Source organism: Sapajus apella, unplaced genomic scaffold (genome assembly GCF_009761245.1).
Source record: "Sapajus apella isolate SASKATOON/1434 unplaced genomic scaffold, GSC_monkey_1.0 scaffold49, whole genome shotgun sequence".
In the NCBI taxonomy this organism is placed as follows: domain Eukaryota; kingdom Metazoa; phylum Chordata; class Mammalia; order Primates; family Cebidae; genus Sapajus; species Sapajus apella.
Window position 1 is genome coordinate 13,046,342 of NW_022436989.1, and position 11,987 is coordinate 13,058,328.

The 11,987-nt window shown below is 44.5% G+C and overlaps 1 long non-coding RNA gene across 1 annotated transcript; it reads left to right on the forward strand.

Moving 5' to 3' along the window:
• The first annotated feature begins 416 nt into the window (after positions 1-416).
• LOC116526060 lies at positions 417-7,434 on the forward strand. The gene is made up of 2 exons (XR_004257949.1): positions 417-640; positions 7,191-7,434. It is a non-coding gene; the product is annotated as an uncharacterized LOC116526060 (long non-coding RNA).
• Positions 7,435-11,987: the final 4,553 nt, after the last annotated feature.

An 11,987-nucleotide genomic window follows, 5' to 3' on the forward strand; every position in this document is an offset into this window, starting at 1 on the left:
CTTGAGGTCAGAAATTCAAGACCATCCTGGCTAACATGATGAAACCCCATCTCTACTAAAAATACAAAAATTATCTGGGCATGATGGCATGAGCCTGTAGTCCCAACTACTTGGGAGGCTGAGAACAGAATCACTTGAACCCGGAAGGCGAGGTTGCACTGAGTTGAGATGGTGCCATTGCACTCCAGCATGGGAGACAGAGTGAGACTCGGTCTCAGTAGGAAAGATTTAATCATGTATATCTTCCTCACAAAGAAACGAAGCGCTTGTGATTTCTTTGGGAACACAAAAAGAGGCAGGCCCAGCCCTAGTAACCAAGTTATTTGTTCACTTAGTGTGATATCTGGGAGAGATGGGATTTCAGATAGTTTTTGCTTCCTCTTCTTTTTAGTCTTTCCCCCTTGAATTTTCTACAATAAACAAATACCCTTTTATAACCACAAAAATGACATTAAATATTATTGCTTCAAAAAAGGGAAGAAATTCTCACCCTCATGCCTTTGAGCCCGGCCCTTTTCTCAGCTCCTTACTTAAAGCTGGAATGGATTTCCCTGTGCCATCCATTCGTAGCCTCTGCCCCAGGCAGGAGAAGCTGGACTCAGAATACATAGCTCTATTCACCAGGCCGAGCTGCTGAAAGGTAATGTAGAATGCACAGGGCTATGAGTCTGGAGAAATGAATTCGCATCTTAATTTCTACAGGGTGGGAAGTTCCTTTGTATTCGTGGGCCCTTGCTTCCTGTTCTGTATCCTTTCTGCCTGATAGGAAGTGTTTCAAGATGCTGAAGCAAACATTGCCTTATCAAAGAAAAATGATACTAAAGCTAATTTTCAGACTACTAAAATTTCAAAATACCACAGTTGAATGTTCTGTTTAGCCTTGGCCTGATTAGGGGGAGATTTTGGACAGCAGGAATGTGGGGAGGGGAAGGGAGGCTGGGTCAGCATGGAGGATGCTAGAAATCAAGGTGTGTTCCTTGAGTTGAAATTGAACTAATCAGACTGGGCTTGGTGGCTCTCGCCTGTAAGCCCAGCACTTGGGGAGGCCGAGGCAGGCACATCACCTGAGGTCAGGAGTTCGAGACCAGCCTGACCAATATAGTGAAACTCTGCCTTTACGAAAAATACAAAAATTAGCCAGGCGTGGTGGTGGGTGCCTGTAATCCCAGGTACTTGGGAGGCTGAGGCAGGAAAATCCCTTGAACCCAGGAGGCGGAATTTGCAGTGAGCTGAGATTGTGCCACTGCACTCCAGCCTGGGCGACAGAGTGAGACTCCCTCTCAAAAAATAAATAAATAAATAGTCTCACTGGCAGGTGGGGGATAATTGAAATCAAATTTCTAAAGGATTTTTAACTCCTTAGAATTCATCAGTTTTAACCTTGGGGTGGGGGCTCCTGGGCCCCTTCGAGAATCTAATGCTATCTATGAGAACTCCCCCCAGAAAAATATGTACCTGCGCATCAGCTTTTCATGTAATTTAGGTGGCTTATAAAGCTTATCCCTAAACTTCTCATAGGCTGAGAGTAAAATAAAACCTACCTTAAAAGAAAAGTGCAATAAACATATGAAATATTAATAATGTATCATTTCTATCCTATAACTGCATCCTTGTGGGCTTGATTGACAAGCCTATTGCCCTATGTCAACATAGTTATGCTCATTTTATTATTATTAAAAATAACTCGGTTATCTTTGTTGGTGCTCATTCTACCCTCCCACCACCTGTTTTTGGTGGGTTGCAGGAGGAATGTTTGACTATCTTATACTCTGAAGGCTTTGGAACCAGGGATCTATTTGCTGTTGGTCTTTTGTATAGGACAACATAGATTCCTTCCATCTAAGTATACTCTTGTAAACAAGTAAGAATATGCAAAATTGGGCCGGGTGCGGCGGCCCACCCTGGTAATCAAGCACTTTGGGAGGCCAAGGCCAGCAAATCACCTGAGGTCAGGAGTTCGAGACCAGTCTGACCAACGTGGTGAAATCTTGTCTGTACTAAAAATACAAAATTAGCCGGGCCTGGTGGCGCATGCCTGTAATCCCAGCTACTTGAGAGGCTGAGACAGGCGAATCACTTGAATCTGGGAGGTGGAGGTTGTGGTGAGCTGAGATCACATCATTGCACTCCAGCCTGGGCAACAAGAACAAAACTCCATCTCAAAAAAAAGAATATGCATAATTGAATTGAGTTTTTAAAATGAGTTCCTCTTTATTGCTCTTGGACAGTTAAAATTGCTATGCCTGAGAGAAAAAATGAAATGTGGCCCCTCAACACATTATAGAAGACACTTAACATAAACCTTCAATCCGAGACTGATTAAAATTTGCATAATTACTATTCTTATTATTTATTCTAAAATAACTGTAAAGCAGCGGTCTTGAAGAAAGAAGTTTTTAAAAAGTGATGTTTTACGCATAGGTTTAAAAGGAATCAGCCCATTTATCCAATAATGAAAAAGATCATTATTTTCACATTCCCCCCAATGTCATCTGTTTTCGTCCATTATTCTTTAGCTCAGCTGGGAATTAGGCATATTCTTTAGTTATGCTTTAAAAAAAGGACTTGTCTTATGAAATAGCAATACCTTTTGTAGACAGCTGGCTATACTCCATATGGAGACACCTGAGTGCATAACGTATTTTGTGTGCGTGTGTACAACGTACAGGTTTGCAGCATGCCAGAATCTGGAGTTCTTTCTCTCTCTCTCTCCACATATCTATATCTGTTTTTTTCTTTTTCCCTTTACTATCTTCTATAAAAGGATCCTGCTATTGATTGCAACTGGCTGAGCTGCTTGAGTTGATATCTAAGCAACGCTAACCCAGATAGGGATTAGCATTACATCAGCCGTCAGGCGAGCGAAACCGGCAGCCCGCCAGCCTGTAAAAAGGGAACGTGTTTGCGTCACTGTTCCCTTGGTGATGCTTCTTGGAGCCTTGTCAGCTGTCCCCTGAGGTTGTTTCCTTAATATGTCAACAGACATTCCTGAATCTTTAATGCTGAATAGCTCTTTTCCCTTTCCAAAAGCACTTAGGTGACCAAGCAGCTAGCGTATCCTCTTGCTATGATCTTTGAAAATGTATTTCTTTCATGAAATAGGTGTTTGTTCTATTCAAAACATTTGAGGGGATTTAAGAAGGTTTAGATTTCTGCTTCTCCATGTTAAAGGACCTATTTTTGCAGAAACAGGGCAGCCGGCTTAGAGCTGAGAGCTGCCTCTCTGCTTTCATCATTCTTAGGAAAAGCCCTTATTCCCTCACCAGCTTACCCAAACCCTCCAATTATCCTGTTACAGTGTGACATTCATGGAACAAAACAGTCGGTTGAAAGACCCAACTGGAATTTGCCCCCATTTATGACTTGCTCTCTGACCTGCTCTGAGAATGCCTGTCCATTGCTCACTGCCAGCCACAAACAAGAAAGACTTGTCAACCACTGCCCACGTGAAATCTTTCCTCGTTTTCCCGGCATCTTTATTTGCTGTCCCAGGAGCTTAAGCTCCATGTTCATCTTGGCATATTTTACATTAAAAAGTACCATATGCAAGGACCAAAGGGAGCCTCGAACTCACGGCCCTTCCCTGTCTCTCTCAGCAAGAACACTTAATGCATGGTGGTGGAGTCGTTTTCCTGTGCACACCCCTCCAGCCTGTCATGCAGTTGCTATAGCCGTTAATCACAGTCAATGGTTTGAACAGCTTCTATGCGGAGAGGAGTCATTGGGTTTTTGGGAGGTTATTAAATGCAGAGTAGGGGTGTTATTAAATGCACTTAATCCTGAGTGACCATGACGAGTGATTGAGAAAAGAACCACTGTCCCTTGAGTGAGCTTGGCAGCTGGACTCCACCATCCAAGGGGCGCTGTTGGTTGGGTCTTGTCCTTCGGTGCTTTCGTGGCCGGGGAATCTGCCTTCGGGCTGCGACTCCCAAGACCGCTTCTTCCTTGCTCTGCCAGCTGCTATACCCATCCCTGCTTCTGCTCCACAATTCATGTGCCCCACTGCCCTTCCCCTGGGAGCTCCCTCATCAACCTCTCTGAAGAACGTCCTCTCCCATGAACCCTGAGAATGAGAACAGAGTTGCCCAAAGGTGAAGAGATTCTGAATCGCCAGGTCTCAGACTTGAAAAGAATGTTTAGAGTGAAACCCAAGTTTCTCATTTCATTTGGAAAATAGAAATCTGAAGTGCAGAGAAGTCCAATGACCTTGCGAGTGTGGCCAAGTTGGCATCAGATCTGGGGCCAGAACCCATGCCCCTGCAGAGGCCTTTGCCCTGTTCAGTACAGCAGCATGTGAGCGTCCAGGGGCAGGGCAGGGCTGGGAAGACTGTGGGCCCCGTTGCCCTGTCCAGTGGAGTGAAAGGCTCTAGGACCAGTAAGCCATGTGCAGTGTGGGTGTGGGCAGTAATCATGGGGTGAGCCTCTGGGGGAGTCGCCTGAGCACAGCTCAATTTTTCCCCCTTAGCTGAGTGCCCGCAGAGAGCTCTGTTCTCTGCTCTCCCCTTAGACTCCACCTAGCTGAGGCACGCTGCCCCTAAGGTGGCATGCGCCCCATGGCAGGAGTGGAGAGGCCGCAAGGGGCAACCCAGAAGAGAACCTGGACTGTCCTGGTGACAGAATTTAACTAGAGTCTCACTCCCTTTTCCACTGGAGCCCGGAAGGAAAAATAGTATAGGCACATGCAAGGAGAGAGGAAGGGACTTTGAGCCCTAACATATAGCCTGCACATCCTGAATACGGCCCCCTTGCTTGTCTCTTCTCCCAAACTCCATGGGTCCCCCGTGAACGGAGATATTGAATGACTGGCTGAGCTTGGCAACCATGGTTCAGAGCCAGGACTTTGGCTCAGACCTCTTGAGTTTCACTCGATTGCTGTGTGATATTGGGCAAGCATTTATCCTCTCTAAGCCTCGGTTTCCTCATCTGTAAAATGGAGACGATGTTATTTATTTTAAAGAATGTCATAAGAATTAAAGGAGATAAAGTCTGTAGGGTATTTGGCAAAGTGCCTGGCACAAAAGTGATTAGTGCATCTTAGTCACCGAAATTATTATCACTTATAGAACAGCCTTTGGAGAGAGTTTCTAAGGCAGTTTATAATCAGGTGGGAAGGCATGAGCAACCAGTATATCAGCTTGGAGGGAAGCTGCAGGCAGGGCAGACAGCTTGGTGGAAACAACGCAAACTCCCCAGACCCTGACAAAGCTGCGTAGCAACCTCAATCCCAGGTAAGGGTTAGAGCCAGCCCACCCTTGCCAGGGAGCCCACAGTCTATTTTTAGTGGCCTACAACCCTAGCTCTGGGCCCTTGGTTCTAACATGCAGTCTAACGATTGGAGGCAGCTGTGGCAAAAGAGAAAAAAGCAGCACGAAGCTGATCATGGTTAGCATATTCACGGCACATTGCCATTTAGGCAGGGCTTTAACGATCCCTGCAGGGTAGCCAATGCAGTGTTTCTTACCGTCACATTTTTATAGATGAAAAACAAATTCTTAGGCTCAGGGACTTGTCTCAGACTGAAGAGCAAATAACAGTTGGGAATTAGGCCTCAACCCTCCTCCCTTGAAATCTTCCTCCCTCACTGCATGTCACACTGCCGTGCACACACATGTTATACACAGAGGTGCTCACATATGTGCATGTGTGCACACACGTATACAAGCATACTCATACATATGCATAGGCACGTGCTTAAACACACACACAAGCACACGAATATACATGCATAGACGTGCACACATGTGCACACACACACCTACCTGCACACAGGCACAGACAGGGTGAGTGATAATGGGGATGAGGCATACACGCTGGCAGGTGCTGGGTCTGTGCTGCTGTTACTGGTGACAGGTCCCCGAGTTATCCCAAGGTACCCATGGCGAATCCCTATGAGTTTGCAGCAATTTCAATTCTTGCCTCCTCAGAAGAAAGAATTCGACTGAGGGGCATGAAGCAGAAGGAGAGACCGAGGTAAGTTTCAGAGCAGGAGGGAAAGTGTATTAAAAAGCTTTAGGAGTGTAAGGAAAGGAAAGAAAAGAAGGGGCCGGGTGTGGTGGCTCACACCTATAATCCCGGCACTCTGGGAGGCTGAGGCGGGTGGATCACCTGACGTCAGGAGTTTGGGACCAGCCTGGTCAACATGGAGAAACCCCATCTCTATTAAAAATACAAAAATTAGCTGAGTGTGGTGGCAGGCACCTGTAGTCCTTGGGAGGCTGAGGCAGGAGAATCGCTTGAACCCGGGAAGCAGAGGTTGCAGGGAGCCAAGATGGCACCACTGCACTCCAGCCTGGGCGACAGAGTGAGACTCTATCCAAAAAAAAAAAAAAACTTGAAAGAGAGCCAAGCAGGTGACTTGAGAAACCAGGTGCTCAGCTTGCCTGTTGACTTTGGCTTTTATGCATGGGAGTGCTTCTGAGATCTTGCTGGGAAGCTGGTGATCAGTTTCCAGTTTTTGCTATCTATTAGGAGAAAGCCTTTCCCTGGCACCAGCTGTGACAAATTATTACTTTAGAGAAATGGTTAACAGCCACCTGCCCATCACCTGATGGTTGTGCCACATTCGTGTGCGTGTGTGGGTGGGTGTGTATGTGGGTGTGAGTGTGTGTGTGTGTGCGTGTGGGGTGTGTGCGTGTGTGTGTGGGTGTGTGTGTAGCACTCTCCTGCCCTGCTCACACTTGACTAGCTACGTTCTGTGACACTACACTTACTCCAGCTCACTGGGATTCTTCAGTGGGGTGGCTGTGGCACCTCCCTGGCCCTCGCTGAGGATCACTAACCAGAGCTTTTGCTTCCCTCAAGAGTCTGGGGCTGAGGGCCTGGGCACACAAGAAACTGGAACATCCCCCTTTTTCCCCCAGTGTTTCTGTTAGCTGTCGTAAAAAGAGTGTGCTGATTTGGGAACCAACCTTTCTCTATTAAGCTTTGGAATGAGTCATTCGGCAAATAGCTTCACGTGGAAATTACAAATGTCTCATGTCACCTATGGAAATCCTAGTCTTTAGAAACCACATTGGGGTCTTTGTGTTTGTCCATTCTTCTCACTCCTGTGGTGGCGGCAGGGATGGGGAATCACCTATCACAACTGTGTGACACAGGTCCATTCTGCGTGTAGTAGTATGCATTTAGTTCAGCTGGGAGGGTGCAGGGAGGTGCCATTTCTGTTGCTAACCCAATTTCTCTACTATCAGGGGCAACGTTTCCTCTCCTGCCTCTGACTCACCAAAGCAATTTTAGATTTGGCCAGCTGACTCCCAGAGTGAGCGAGGGAGCTGCCACAGTGTTCATCTCTTTGCTAAGAGAAAGACTTTATTTGGGAATACTTAGGACATATTTTGAGGGAAAATTTTCTTGCTATGAGTTCTGTACAGGTTTTCGGGGTTTCTTTTATTCTTTGGAAGATACAAATCATTACAATAAAACCATCAATCTTTATATGCCTATGATATGTATGCCCTTTTCAGGTTGATTTATTGAACATTTTTCCAGGAGACAAGAAAGTAGTTCATAATTTTTTAACAGCAAACTTCTATCCCAGTGGCTGCCACACACATGAATTCACTTGAGCTGTTATTTATTGAGCACCTTCTGTAGTTCAGGTACTGTTCAAGGAGCTGAGGATGTGGCAGTGAACAGCACAGACACAGTTCTTGTCTTTAGGAAATTTATATTCCAGGAATAGCTAAAAATAAATTCCATAGATAGGTCATAGACCAAAACCAGAATTAAGGTCAATCCATGAAGCATCACTTGAACTTGATGGCCTATTTTTATTCATACATTTTAAAGTGTTATCAAATCACTTATTGGTGACTTGAAGGTGAGGATTGCAGCTGAAAATTGAGTCCTTAGAAGAGACCTGAGAACCTAATACAATTCAGATAGTTAGGCTGGGCGTGGTGGCTCGTGCTTATAATCCCAGCACTTTGGGAGGCCAAGGCAGATGGATCACCTGAGGTCAGGAGTTCAAGACCAGCCTGACCAACATGGAGAAACCCTGTCTCTACTAAAACATACAAAATTAGCTGGGTGTGGTGGTGCATGCCTATATTCCCAGCTATTCAGGAGGCTGAGGCAGGAGAATCACTTGAACCCAGGAGGCAGAGATTGCAGTGAGATGAGATCTCGCCATGGCACTCCAGCTGGGCAACAAGAGGAAAACTTTGTCTCAAAAAAAAAAAAAAAAATTAGGTACTTCATTTTTTCTTTAGGGTCACAGAAAACAACTATTTATAAATTAGTTTATAAATCTGGCCTCTAGCTGATTTTAATTGGTGGGTCATTCATTGACTCATTCATTTATCTATTGAATGTTGTGGTGGGCCAGGCACTGTGCTCTGTGTAAAAACACAAAGTTTAATAGTCCCTGCCCTCAAGGAACTCATAATCTTGTAAGGAAAGCAGACACGGAGACGACTGGACTGTGGTGGTACAGTGTGTGTTAAATGGTGTATGTGAGGTGAGGGTGATCAGCTCCACTGGCCATGGGTAAGGAAATGACAGAATTTTCCAGTGCAGAGATGACTTGTGAACTGTGTCTTCAATATGAGCTTAAAGACACCTACAAATCTAGTAAGAGCTAGTGCCTTGTCTCCATCCATTTCTCTTCAACCTTTGTCCTATGGGGGCTGTAAAGGATTTGGCCACATTATCTGGCCACCAACAAACAACGATACCAGCTTTTCTATTGAGTAAGCTACTTAGTATTCTATTTTGTGCAATCAGAGATTAAATTCCAAATTCACCGACACTGAAGATGAAACGGCTAATTACACAGTAATTGCATTTAAAATCCATGCCTTTGAATGACTGATGAAGTCTTTTTTAAAGGCTCCTGAAACTCAGTGCACTCAGCAACTGCCTGTGGTTAAGGGTGGTGTATTTTCAGCTTTGTCGTGTGTAGGCACAGCTTCCCAAGCACGTCTTTTCCTTGAATTCAGTCTGTGCATTTAAAGGAACACTTTTGTTACCCTTGAGCTCTGTTTCACAGTCAATCACTTGACGTAAATCAGAACCAGGGAAGTGTATAGGTGCATATAAGTGCATATGTATCTTTAAAGAAAGAAAGTGAGACAGAGAAGTAGAAAAGTATTAGGCTGGCTGTGGTGAGCAGTCCTCAATGTACAAGTGCATTAAAACATCACATTGTATACTTTACATATATAAATTTTTCATAAAAGTAGAAAATTTTTAAAAGAAAAAGATCTGGGTGCGGTGGCTTATGCCTGTAATCCCAGCACTTTGGGAGGCCGAGGCGGGCAGATCACTTGAGGTCTGGAGCTCGAGACCAGCCTGGCCAACATGTTGAAACCCCATCTCTACTAAAAATACAAAAATTAGCTGGGCATGGTGGTGAGCACTTGTAATCCCAGCTACTCGAGAGGCTGAGGCAGGAGAGTTGCTTGAACCTGGGAGTTGGAGGTTGCAGTGAGCAGAGATTGCACCATTGCACTCTAGCCTGAGTGACAGAGCAAAATTCTATCTCAAAAAAAAAAAAAAAAAAAAAGATAACATAAGTATAACTAAGATAACATGAAATGTATAGTAAGTATAGATTATAGTAAGATAACATGAATTGATAATAATTGTATAATTATGTGACATTATAGTAAATTTTATTTTTAAAGTTTTCTATATATTTTAAAATGTATAATTTAAGCTTTTAGAGTTTGTAGTGTTTTAAATATCTGCAGTGTTCTTACTCATCACTTGAGTCATTAGTTATGAAAATGTATTCAGTCATTTATTGGAATTTATTCATTGAATCCATTATTCAATATAAACACCTGGGGAAATAGAAGGTACATCGCCTTACCTATTGTTTTTGCCTAAGCCCATGCTTCTGCTGTGGAATGCAGCTCAGAACACGGCTGTGTTTTTGGAGGGCATTCAGTTTAGTTTTCTCCCAGCTTTATTGCTAGTTGGGGCTTCTGGAACTGTTTCAGTTGGATGCAAAATGAAGGAAGTTATGTCAGATGAATCATTTCACTGTGTGTTGCTTTACAGAATCACTTCCCCTGGATAATTAATAAAAGATTGACAGGAAGAATGTCCCCGGAATAATTAGCAGGCAGTTTCCGAATGGGAACTTTTATTTTACTCATGGTTCAGTCAAACTGAGCACCTAGTTTTTGCCATTTGAGGATTTTTGATAGAGACAGGGGCAGCCTTAGAGCCACGGCAAAGCTGGTCTTTGTTAGAACACACCATATGTATTTATGGAGCAACGATCCCCAGTCCTCCTTACCATAAAAACACCATGGAAAATCTTCAGGGTGACCACCTGCAAGAGCCCCTGCTCAACTGCTAAAGCTGCCTCTCCACAATCCCTGGTTTTGCACACTCGTTTTGCATTTTGCAGCTCTGACTCCCATCTTGGTAATGAGGTGACGTTTCTAGCTTCTAGGCAAATAAGTCAGGCACTGCAAAGTCAAGTGGCATAAGGTTTTTTTGTTTCATTTTGTTTTTACATAAAATGGCATGGAAATGTTTTCAGAGACAGTGCCAGGAGTCCTAAATCCTGCTTGGTGAAAAAAGACTTTTAGAGCTCACACTACATCTAACAGCTTTGAACCCTACAAACGAATCTGGGGACAATAAACTGAGTTGCTCACTGGGTCAAAATGCTGATCTGATTGCCCTTCCTTTTTCTTACTGTGGTTTTAATAATTTTGCTTTTAAACTATTTTTGTTCCTTTTTGCAATTATCTTTTCATATATGTTTTATTTCAGCAGGATAATGTGTTCTGACTCAACCGTCAGGCTGATATTCATTGCAAGTTGATTTTAGAATCCTGATAATCTTGGCCGGGCACAATGGCTCACGCCTGTAATCCCAGCACTTCGGGAGGCCGAGGTGGGTGGATCACCTGAGTTCAAGACTAGTCTCGCCAACATGGTGAAACCTCGTCTCTACTAAAAATACAAAAATTAGCCAAGTGTGGTGGCGTGCACCTGTAGTTCCAGCTACTCGGGAGGCTGAGGCAGGGAAAGCACTTGAACCCAGGAGGCGGAGGTTGCAGTGAGCTGAGATGGTTCCACTGCACTCCAGTCTGGGTGACAACAGTGAGACTCTGTCTCAAAAACAACAACAACAACAACAACAAAGAATCCTGATAATCTTGTTAATATTAAAAATATAACTCTGACACTAATCAGGTTTGTAACTCCTGCAAGTCACTCGAATGCTCCAAACTTTAATTTTCCCAACTGTGAAATGAGAGGTTTGCACTAGAATATTTCTAGTTGCTTTCAGTGCCTACATTCTGTGGTTCTGAAGCGTGCTTGAGTTGGCTTTGAGCAGAGCTGTTCACAGATTTCTTGTTGAGGTCACTGAGGGTCCCCTGTCTAACCTGTCCCTCCAGTGCCACCCTCTCTCTCTCCTGTCTCCATCTCTCCTCCACCTCTCCTAGGAGCTCACCCCCCAGTCTTTCATGGGTCTGTTCCCCACAGCCCAAGAGCTAAGACCCATAGGCCACATGGAGGAGGCCCACCTTCTCAGTGGGGAGCTGGGCTGCCACTGGGCCATCCTGAGCTTGACCCTGATCTGTACCCGCTGAACCACCCCCAGCACCTAGGGGATCTCATTCCAGCAAGATGGGACTCTGTGCTTTCCGAGATGAAAACAAATTCAGTGGTCTCCCAGCTTCTACCTAGGAACCCTGAGACCAGAAGACATAAACACACCTCTCTGGCCAGAGGTGAGAGAGTTCTTTGAAAACTGATGTTAGCTCTTAAAAGTTCATGGAAAGTTTGCATTTTCATTCCATACTAGACCAGTTTGTTTTCATGTAAAAATGTTGCTTTTTAAAAAAATGGAGACGCTAACCAATAAGTAACTCCAAAGCTCCCCATCGACTCCCCTCCGCCCCCATCCCTTTTTGGATCTGCCTCCTTGATCATGTATTCCAGTTTCAGAAACATGGAACCAGTGCAAGGAACCGTGTGCAGCTGAGAGAAGGAGACAGTTGCATTTCTTGAGGTTCATA